The sequence below is a fragment of the Notothenia coriiceps genome, unplaced genomic scaffold (genome assembly GCF_000735185.1).
Source record: "Notothenia coriiceps isolate Sejong01 unplaced genomic scaffold, NC01 NC01_scaffold00031885, whole genome shotgun sequence".
Lineage (NCBI taxonomy): Eukaryota > Metazoa > Chordata > Actinopteri > Perciformes > Nototheniidae > Notothenia > Notothenia coriiceps.
This window is the reverse complement of record NW_011364586.1, coordinates 217,177-229,578: the sequence shown is the minus strand read 5'-3', so window position 1 is coordinate 229,578 and position 12,402 is coordinate 217,177.

Here is a 12,402-nt window from a genome sequence, read left to right as displayed (position 1 = left end):
AATTGTTAATAAATTAATAAAGATAATCCAATTATATAACATTCTGACAGAGGCCATCTTGCAAAATCAGTACTTTTACTTCTGATATTGCAGAACGATTTGCTGATTGTACTGTACTTCTCAGATTGTGCTATCAAATGCCTTCATTTGATCATGAAGGCTGGGACACTTTGTCATGGGGAAAAAGTTATAACAGGCATAAAGTCTAACACACGCATTATTACAGATCTTTCAAACTAAAGTGATTCCCCTTTACAGCTGTTGATTATTTTGATGTCATTATAAATCCATGACAAAAAGGCACTGCGATGACATCTGAGTTGATTATGGCAAAGCAATTTAACATGTGATCTTTGATAGCATTGGAAACACTTGCTCTCTCCCCGGTCTCGCGTTCTGTATATCTGCAGTGATGAGTGACACAACAGCAGGTGCTCGGAGAACCGTGCGGAGAGTGCTTTCATTTTGCCACTTACACGACAAATTACCCAGACAATGGACCTGGCGAGCCGGGACCCTAATTCAATTCCAACTGTTGACTCTGGGCATTCGCCTGCATGCATTCGCCAGCCCCGGGAAAAGGAGATTCCCCTGCACGAGAAGAAAGAAAGGGGAAAAAAAGATAATCTGAACGCAGTCAAACAAAATGAAAGGTAATATTCATTATCTGGCCGAAGATAGCAGCAGATGAACTGCCCTGATATGAGCACAAATAGGATTTAGGGATCCCATGCCTCAGTCGGCCCTCTACAGCAGGGATTTGGATCAATAATGTTCTCCGGCCACAGCAGAAACAGAGAGAGAAACTGAAAGAAGAAACACACATTTCACAACGGGGGAGCAAGAGAGCACAGCACCAGAGCTGTAGTCAAATTTCGCCGGTGTCAAATTAATTTCCACGTTATCTGGGAATTCAATTAGAAGGGACCCCCCCTCCCTCTCCTCCCTCCTCTCCTTTGTGAGTAAGAGAGTGTCGGACATCCCGGCGTGACAGATTACACTGCTCAGAGTGCATATCAGGCCGAAGTGTTGAGGCCCACTAATCCGCCCTCTAATTCTCAATTAGTGTAAAATGAGGCCATAAATCACGCAGACAGGCCGATCGATGGAAACGTTGTTTTAGGAGTGATTGGCAGCCTCCCCAAAGGTTACTGTTTAAGTTGGTTTAAGGTTACAGCTCTCTCCAGGCTGGAGGCAGGCGTGTGTGTGTGTGCATGAGTGTGTGTGTGCGTGTTGGCTTGGCTTGTGGTTGGGAGGGCTGGGGGGGTCGAACTCAATCTATATGATGCAGGGCTTTGGTCCTTTGGGGATACAGCAGAGGGACAGCACCAATTTTTTGCCCATCAGCCGTCCAATTTTTCTCCTTTTCATACCTGCTGTAGCAAATGAGAAACAAATTAAATTTCACCCCACTATCTCCACAGAAACCATTTAAATCCTTTATGGAAACCAAATTGTCCCCAGACAAATCGCCCCTGGTTCTGTGGAAATACACTATGGCGCTGCAACCGAAATAAATTTGTGTCACTCTGGATATGGCATTGTCTGTAATGCCATTCATTGGAGGATCCTGGTGAAAGAGAGAGGGGAATAAAATAAGGGGCACTTTTGGAGGAACAAAAGGGGTGAAAAAGACCCCAGCTCACATTCTCTTTCTTACTCTCCTCTCCATCTCTCTGTGTCTTTCCATCCTTCTCCTCTGCGCCCACTTTTCCCCTGCGAGGTGTTATTAATTTTCGGCCAGAGTTTTTGCATTCATGAGGTTGAGATTGAAATGGAAATGAGGGCTGGCTGAGTGAGCGAAGTGAGCAGCCTCAGCAGTGGCCGCGGCCAAACGGGGGTCCCAGCGCGGCACAGCGCTCAGCCGACACGTGTCAGAGACAGAGGGGACTCGGCGGCCACCATCTAGCCTCTCATTCCCCCAGATTACCAGCCCCTGACATCAATCACTGCATCAGGGAAACAATGCATAAAACGGCCCCAACAAGGGCGATGAAAAATTACTGACAGTGCAGGAGTGGAGGGAGGGAGGGAGGCAAGGATGGAAGGAAGGAGGAGACCTAGTGCCATTCTACCTTCACCAAGCTAGATGATTAGTCACATTCACAGGGGAGAAAGAAAGCGGTTGAAAAGGAGAACATGACAGCAAAAAAAGGACATCAAGCTAAAGCAAAATGAGAAAAAGAAAAAGCAGAATAGACACGAGGTTGCAAATTGGGAGGCCATATTGACGAGATAACAGTTGAAATTGCTCTAATGAGGTGACAAGGATGTGTTCCTTCTGAGCGTAACTTTTGATAGTTGGTTTAATTATGTAACAGAAAGACTCAAAAGGTTGGAATCAATCTTTCTTAAACGACAAATCTGTCTTATCTTGTTTACCATGAAAAATAACTTAATTTATATGTAACTTAAGAGGATATTTTTACACTTTGGGCACAAATTGAACAAACATAATTAAGATCAGTTGCCTTTTAACACACTGGGCAGACGAGGAACAATATAATCATCCTTTTTTTCTGCACTTGAGGGAAATGTATTTGGGTTCTAGATGCTCTTCCTTCACCAGATGGCCTCTATGTTTCTCTCTCTCTTCTCTTAAAGGGGACCTATCATTGATGTCTTTGATACATAACTATGTGTCCCCGGTGTGTCAGGGAACTCACGCAGCGTCACAAAAAATAAAACCCTCTCTCTTTTCCTCCGTACCCAAATCTCTAGAAACGGGGCTACAACGGAGCTGATCCAGATTTGCGTCCGATATGACGTAATATCAGAAATGTGGACCCACGGCACTGTCAGAAAGTTGCTATCCGAAACAATGCCCGATTGTTTTGGACGTAATAGGTCGGTATTTAAATTAGCATCGCTAACACTCAGAGCTAACCTGCTTTAACCGGCAAGAGAGAAAGAGAGGGATATGAGGCATGGCTAGAATGGGTGGTCTGTTTGGTATTTTGAGCAAAACACTTCATAGACATGTTTTTTATATATTTGTATATATCTGAGACCTATGCTATTGCCTACAAATAGCATGATAGGTGCACTTTAAGTGTCTGGCAGGGAGTGTACAGTTTGTTTACAAAAAGTAGGCTTTTTGTCAGTATGAGCTATCCCTTCCGTAGTTCACACATTCATTTGATCCATTGCTAATACCTATTGTTGCATCTTTATTTCATCTTAACTGCAATCCTAGGCCTGGTTTAGAGTGGTGTGCAGACAAAAAACACAAACAAATATAAATAAAAGTAATTATTCTGAGTTATACAAGTGTCCATCATGTGTTTGAATATTTGTAGCAAGGACACTTTTTCTTTTTTGAATTTTTTGCTTTAAATAAAACCTTGCAATCCTTCACATAATGTTGACTTTGTCCAGCTAACACTTTTCATTGCTTTTCTGAAAGGCCGGGCGTCTGGCTTTTTGACACGCGGGGTCACTTTTTACGACAGTGTCACCTCAGGTTAACGTCTAACCCAATCGGGGCCATTTTTGATGACATCACCACTTAGGGGTCCATTTTTGGGCCTGTGGATTTCCATTTCAACAGTGCCAGACTGGTCCATTATTATGATCATTATTAACTGTGTTCTTTTTTTCTTCCCCCTGCAGTTGCTCGGTGTCTGCTTTGTGTCCTCAGCAGCGAAAAAGCTAATGTGCTGAAAGGCTGGTTCTTGTCTCCCCGAGCTTATTGAAATCATGTGAATGCCATTTGTGCTTAATCCTTCTGGGTGTGCCATAAAGAGAAGAGAGTCGGCAGCTCCTGAAGAGAGATGAGAGGACCTCAGGGGATTCACTTTGCTTTCGTCTCGTCTGCTCAGTAAGAGAGGGAGAGAGAAAGAGAGGGAGAGCGTTAGACAACTGACAACCTAACCAAAATACGCCTCATAATTTGATTAGGTTACAATGACAATCTTTATTTATAGTCGGTCTCAGATGCAGGGAGGGGGTGGCTTTTTTTTTATAGCGTCAGATTCATATTAACTGGTGCTGGTTCTAAACAAAAACAAGCAATGTAGCTAGGGGCTAATTACAGACAACAGCATGTCCATCTGATCCGGGCCCCGACTACTCCCAACACTCGTTTGCCTCATTAGATTTGTGATCATTCTTTTTTTTTTGTGTGTGAGAGGGTCGCCTTCTCCTGAACACCAGGATATCATGTCACTGGAACACCTTCCATATGCATGAGAATTACATCAGAGACGTCGCTGTTGTCGAAGCTTTTGAAATAATAATGCGGCAAATGAAAACGCCTCGGGACGCTACAACACCTCATTACAGCTCAGAGTAGTTCTTGTAAAGGAGAAAACAGGCTGGAATGAATAGGAAGCATGGCGGCGCTTGAACAACAGTGGTATTTATATTCATCCGTTTACATCAAATTGTTGCTTCCCCACAAAAGCCTGAAACAGCAGCAGGGTTTGAACTCTGGGTTAATGAAAAAGTCCCTGGCGTCAAGTTACCTGCTCGTCTGCAGGCGAACCCGTCTGTCGAAACAAACATTTCATTTGTGCGCCACATGTTTCTCAGACAAGACCCTAGTAAAAGTTGTTCAATACATTTTACCGTCTGTTTTACAGACCTCCCCTTTCCCCCCTGTGTCATTTTTTTAATTGAAAGTAGATTCTAACTCGGCTATAAACATCATTCCACCCAATCAGTGACGGTTTAGATCAAATGGTTGTTTCAATGGGCCGCGTGCTTACAGATGCCTTCAACCTCGCCTTGTCTCCCAGGCTCTCGTACTGTTAAACACTCATGCACTCTTTTAAGGCTGGGAGATGGCTGTCACTGTATTTTGTCAGCAAAGCATAATATTTCTTCAGGAGTTCTGAACCTGGCACTCAGCGGGGTAGAAATGAAAATACGGCAGTACATAAACGGAGGGAGTCAGCCGTAAATCACCTAACACGCAGAGCAGGCAGCAGGTAGACGCTGCTGGCTGTCACAGCGCTCCCCTGGAAAGCAGATTGGACACCAGCCATCATGCTTTAATCAAACTGCACATAATAGACATGTCCCTGCTCTTTATGACACACATGTATAGCACAGCACACACACACCAAAGAAATGAGCTTTTAGACTTTTCCAACTTGTGCTATTTAAATGTGGCTTATGTTTGTTTGTTTGGATGTCAGAGGTTATTCTTTTGTGGTTTCCTAAAAGCGATCTTTGAAGCTTTAAAATTAGCGGTTCAACACACACCGACACACACACACAGGCGCACAGACATTCTTCAAAGGTCGGTTCTCTTCACTGTGATATGAAGCTGTTTTTTTTTTTTGACACGCTGCGTGTCAAACGATAATCTTATTGTTGGCAAGAGTCTTTTATGGCGGTATAATTTTATTCTGACTTTCTCCTTTCTTTTTTTAATTAAACAGTAGATGTCTCGCGTGGCTGTGGGTTTGCAGCTAAGTGCGGTTTGAAAGCTAACACCAAACAGATGGGGAAGTATTCATATTCTTATGAGAGGAGAATTTATGCAGACCACTGAAACAATAGACAACCTTATCTTACCCCTGCGTGATGAATTGCCCCAATGAGCTGAAACACTTGTGTGGTTGTGCGGAGATTAAATACATGCATACAGGTCATAACGATGTTCTCCATTGTTCTTTCAGTTACATGACAGATTAGGTTTCAAAAACATCCCTCAAGTGCAGTATTATTATAGAATCTACTTCTCAGCTCATAAACCAGGAAAGATATTCTTCATTTTCAGTATTTTATAGTGAATGTCACAAATTTAGAGACGTCAAAAAACTACTTACACCTTATAAAAAAATGAATGACATTCCCCTTGTAAACCCAAACTATGTAATATGACATTTAAGGCAAAAAATAGTGTTTGATAAAGCAACAACAACAAGCTCAACACCTCCTGAGATTCAACAAATCATGTAGGGACGTGACTAATGATGCTCTCATTATGTGGGTGGATTATTCTAAAGCACTTGAAGGTTTCCTACCAAATGACTTCTGTATCCAGCACAAAAGCAGCCCTGATTGTATAGAGGCTCTTATAGGGCAAGTGTCCTCAAAGGCCTAACAGGTCGAGTCATCAAATGTGGCTTTGAATTGTCTTTTTTATTTTTAATCCTCCACCTGCCACCAATTTGAGACTGCACCTACTCGTCTGCAAGCACTTAGATCCAATTTGAGAAGGTGCCACATTTAAAAGGTGGCTTAGGGAAGTAAAATTGACAAAATTAAACCAAACCAAACAGCCACTTGCTTTCTTGATTAAGCATAAAGGCGGTTTGCTAATGAAGTGCTTTTCTAGTGTTGCGTCGCCTGCAAAAGTGACAACCGCTCCACCGCGCTCCACTGGTCCCTGAGGGGAGGGAGACAGATGCAAGCTGATTTGAGAGCAGGCACCGGGGACAGTAAACCAAAACCAATCGAGTTACAGCTTCATTACATAAAGCCAGAGAAGGTGCTTTAAACTATATGAATGATAACCCAATATATTGGACATTAGCGGCCCAGATTGACATGTGACAGGGGGAGAGGGGGAGAGAAAGGAACAGATGGTCCACCCCGTCTCTCAGTGTCTCTGCTGTAACATGGTATATCTTGTCGAGGGGCGAGTTTTATTGATTGAATTCTTGCCCTCAGACACGAGACCTATAGCTACATGTGTCGGTGCTGCTGGTAGCTGTGGGAAACCCAACACCGGAGCACAGGTTGTGCAGCAGGGTGGGGAGTGGTCTTTTATGATGGTCTAACAACCAGCCCCATCTGTCTTCTGAAATCCTTCTTTCCTCTTGTGAGGGTCTTCCAGAATAGAGCCTCATTATCATTTACAAATAAGACTTGGGATATTAACAAAAACATCTCCCTAAATTATCTTCTGATTTTTTGCATCTTTCATCAAATTACAACTGAGATTAAATTCAGCATCTTAAGAAGAAGAACAAAGATTCAAAGCCTCATTCTGCACAAGATGAAAAAGTTATTTCATTATTTTATTTAAAAAAGAAACCTTGGATGTGATCGTGTTGTTTGTGTTTGTGTTTTGTTATCCTGTCAGAAGGGTAATTGTTGCGGTTGCAGTAGATCAAGGTCTTGTGTTAAAACAGAAGTATTGAGTGGATGCAGTTATGCTGCAAACCACAGTTTAATCACGAGAGCACAGAATGACCCCCCCTCCCCAAAACAAACCACTTAATTGCATACAGAAGGCAACCAAAATGTAGCTCCCTTCAACAAACGGTTTATCATTCGGTGTAAAACTATGAAATGATGTTATATAATGATAAGCATCAGCAGTGATCTAGTGCACCGAAAGACCTTTCTCATCAATTATCTGTTATTGGAGCCTCTGTATCCTGTGTATTGTGATATTCGTTTACGTTTGATGAATGTTGCGCTCAGCGGGTGTTTTGGTCCCCGGGATATCTTTCTCCCACTGATGTACTTATTAATAATAAATTGAGCGAAGGAATGTGTGAGTTCTGCCTCCCTCCTCTGTGATTATAGAGACAAAAGAGTGTTTGAAGTATCCATCTTAATACAAAGACACTTTATTAGATAAAGCTAACTTGCCCAAGACAAATAGTGACGCCTGTGCACAGGAGGAAAAGCAGTGCTCACGCGCTTTATTTGCTTTTGGCCGTCTCTTTTTCTTCCTCTCACCCTTTTTTAACAGATTATGAACTTTACCCATAATTTCATCAAACAGCGATTAGTGGAAGAAGGGCGAGACCTCTGCCGTGTCAGGTCAGGAGAAACTAGGAGGTAGGATGTGGTCTGAGGGGGGCTAAATAACTTTCTGGCAGTGTAAACCACCAGAGGTTTTCTGCAGAGTCATGTCATTCATTCATATCACCACATTTGACACTACACACCCCTAATTCCCCACAACCCCTGCTGTTCTAACACCAACAATACAAAATCTTCAGACATTCAAATGAAAATACAGAGAGTTATTTATGCCTTCATCGCACCTCTTGGATATGTGTTTTTCTCCGGCTCTATCAAAGAGCAGTCAGTCACCTCTGCCTTATAAATCACCCTCGAGCTGCACTTTGTGAAAACATGCCGATTAAGTTTGTGCAACGTGGACGGCCAGCAAGGCCATACATTTCCCTCGTAACAAAGTTAACATTGATTAAGATATAAGCACTTGTCCGTGTGTAACAACGATAACCTTTTAGTAGATTTGGAAAACATATTTGACACCCATTTAAAATAACGAATGATTTTTCTCCTCCCCAGAGGAAGGTGTAGAAGGTGTGTTTGGACAGGAAGGGGGGGGTTAACATGCCATGACTTCACCTCGGCCCTTCATCCTGAGTCCTTAGCTCTCCGGCAGCCTGGGATAAAAAGCACAGAGCAGACTGCCCATTAACTCACAGGTTTTTAGAATGATGGTGGCATTAGACAGCAGTAGGAAGCAATAAACCAGATAACATTAATCAAATAAAACCATACATTTTCTTATTAATTAAATATGCCTCTATTTCTGATTTATATAACACAATGATAAATCAGCTTATCGTCACCTCAAACTCACATTTGTTTTTTGTTTTGCTTCCAAACAAGTTTGTAAAGAATAAAAAAGGAAAACGTTACAGATTGAAAAGAGCATTGATATCCACTAACATGAAGAACTGAGGAAACGTGACACCAGAAACAGAAGCATGTTGAGCAAAACACTTATTACATACATTACAAAGATGACTTAATAAAAAAAAGGTGAATGAATGAAAAACATTGGTTATAGTTTATCAGGCAGACGGTCAATATTTGAGGTGTTTTCTCACTCTCAACAGCTAGCGCTTAACGTTAGCCTGTGTGACTTTGTTTGATTGACAAGTGGTCTCTGGGAATTGCAGTTCAAAAGGTCACATTAAGAAGCACTTAGTGCAAAGCTTTAGTATGAAGAAAAAAATCAGCAAGATTTAACTTGAAAGCGCTGAATTAGTACCACTCACCACCATGGTGAAGATGATTGGATAATTGTAATGGCAATTTAAGTATTCTGCTATCACTACACACGTTAATGGCTGATTACTGACACAATCATTATACCTACAATTATTAAACAAAAGATTCCTCTGTTTTCCAACATAACTGAATAGCGAAACAGAAATGATACAAAAATGTGGATCATTAAATAAAATGTTCAAAGAAACTGAGAAAAATCTCATTCTAACACAGATATAGTGAAGCTGCTTACTTTAAGAAGAAGCAATATGACTAACAGTTGACACATGGTTTAATTCATTATCAAAGCGCTACAAATATGCTGTGTAAAAGTAAATATTTAAACTAGGATTTTTCAATGTATATTCGTACAGAGCCGGTAATCACCTTTGGAAATGAACGAGTGCTAGTGTGCCCTAGAAGCTTCAAAATAAACTCTGTCCCCCTAAATAAACCCATGATTAGCAGGATTAATAACCATAACAATTTACACTTCACGGAAATTATTCAAAACACCTAAGGTTCTTGTTTTACACTGCAGAGCTTTAATGTGTTATGTATGAATGCTGTGTGAAAACTAAGCTGGTTTTATGTGTTTAAACCATTTCCAAGCAGACAAACTAAACTGAAACACAGCTTCAGTCTTTCATGATTCTGTACTATTCAGGTGTTCAGTCAATAGTTTCCATTTTAAGTGTACACATAAGAGAGAACGTACGCGTGTCCATTCTTTTAGAGTTGATTTTAGTCAGGAATGTATTTTCATAATGCCACATTCAGGTTAGCTACGACTTCAATGAGTTATGACAAGAAAAGCTCATAGTCTTGAATTTGTAAAAGTATCAAAGAACAAAAAAAGAACAAGTATGCCTCTCTAATTCTTTCTCCTCCAAAAAGCAGGAACACATGTCAGTCGGTTGTGTGTTCTCTCCAAGGTAAAATATTTTTCCTAGCAAAAGCACCAAAGTGACAACTCCATCACTGAAAGTAGTTTGTCCTCTGCAGTTCAGTGAAAATATTATGAGAAGCTGAAGAAGCAGAACTAAGAGGAGGGGGTTGGGATGAGTGACGGACAGCTTTGACACACCGGAGTACTTAGACAATTACTAACAGTTTCTGCCAGTCACCACATCTGACACAACACAAACACGGCAGGGATAATTTTACATTACACTGCCGGGCACGGGTCACTTTAAAGGAACACAGGGAAGCCCGTTTCAGCTTGCATTTCAAGGCCAATCATCCAAATTGGCCCCACAACACAACCGGCTGCCTGAGACTCTCTCTCCCTCTCTCTAACATACAACTCCCATAACAGATGATAACCATGAAAGCACGAGTGAGCAGATCTTTGAAGTGCAGCTGTCAGTCAACATGTTTCCAGAGTGGGAACTGTGGGAGTGAAATGGTGTACAGGTGTGGGGGCAGTTGGACCCCGCCAGGTCAAACTGATACAGAGGAGGTGAAGGGAGGAGGTGGGGAGTCCGCTGGATGTTATGGTGGGAACATGCCCAGTATCAGCAGAAGAGCAGTGTTACAAAAAACATGTTACCTGCGTGTTGCAGCTTTAAATATTCATTTGAACTCGTATGTATTGCAGTGGTACAACACTTGAGGATATATTGACTTTCTGCCAATACTGAGATACCACTCTCAAATTTGTATTGTTTATATAAGTTGACAACAACTGCTTGGCTAGACTTAGCATAAATGCAGCAAAACAACACTGTGATTTAATTTATCTTTGTATAATTTCAACAAACAATAAAATAACAAAAGATATGTCATGCTAACTAGTTAGTGTAATTTCAACAAACGATAATGTAACACGAGCACCAAAAGTTAATGCTGAGCACAGAATTATTTATACGAATCAGTTTCATTCAAACCTCTCTCATGTAAGTGTAGAAATGTCAGTGTGTGGATTAGCACATCAGAAGTCTAGGTCGCTCAGGAGAAAATGGATACTGTGCAATAAAAGTGAAAAGACACAAAGCAGACGTTGTTTGGAAAAGGTAAAGAAAGATATCATATTTATTCTCTGTTCCCTCTTTCTTTCAGATAAACATTTTATATACATATATATTCAGTTACCTTGTTGTTGAATTTGAGAGTATCCTGGTTCTAATTACTTGTACCTATTTCTTTTATAACTATTTTGATGTAATTTTATTTTATTACTTCTGTTTTAATCATCCCTATTTAATATAAACTAATGGTTTTATTTAATTTTAGTAGCTAAGCTATATATTCTAATTTTGGGAACCAGGACTCTGTATTTGAAATCTTATTTCAGACTCTTAGATAAAATGAAAGAAAACTTATCACATTACTTCTATACACATATAGTTATAACATATTCAACATAGTATCAAAACAATCAATAATCATTTCTTGGCTCTCAACTTGTGTAGAGAAAAAGATTCAGAAGTTATTGTCCTACCACTGTTGTGGGTAACTGTAATAGTTCTCTTCCTTTAAGATAGGTAGTTCGCCAGACTGAAATTTGCTACAGTACACCAGCAGAGATGAGGGCAGCGTTCCAGTCAAAGAATCCAGAAATCTCCTTCACATCAAACAAAAAGACCCGACCTTCACAAAAAGGCCAAGAGTCAAATGAATGCTTGTACAATGGTTTAAATGCAAATTGAAACAGCACATCTCTGTATCTTAATCAAATCAACAAAATACACTGAACATGTTCCTAAAATCCTATTAAACAAACAATTCTAAATACAACAATTATCAGTCAGCTTATTTAACACATCTGTCACAGATGTTATTATTTTAACAAGTGTACTCAACTCTTTTTCCACCAACCTATAACCAGCCACAGTTGACTCCACTTTGCTCATCTTCCACAACAAACAACAGACTAAGCTGTGGTCAATGCCCCTTCAATGTGCCACAACAGGCGTCAAAGCAACGTGAAGACCACCGCCAAAACCACAGACAATAGCTCCATGCAGTAAGCTTCACCTCCCTCCGCACATATTAAGACCCTAGCCACACGGAGACGATAACGAAAACGAACCGAATTCGATATCAAAAAAGTATTCCATCCACACGCAATCGGCACCAGAAACGTGTCCGTCCACACAAGACCGCTCGACCCGCTTGAGACGCTGTAGTACATATGCCGGGCCTGTAAGTGGCGCTGTACTTCCGCCACAAAATACACAAAAAGCAGGGAATAACGGCCCCTACACACGGCGGCGTGCTTTGCCGCTTCAACGCTTCTGCCAATTCACTTTGAATGGGGTGACGTCACGATTCGCCGAACTGCATTGTGGGAGCATAGCGTAGCTTCTCTCGCGGTGCTCGCTGCAAAAGTAGAGCAATGTTCTACTTTTGACGCCTCCACTCGAATCATATGCCAGTACAAGCTCTAGCCAATCAAACCGCGTGCTTGTGTGTCTGGGGCGGGAGATTCATGTGATTGTTTGTTGGTCGAGTTTCAGCCCC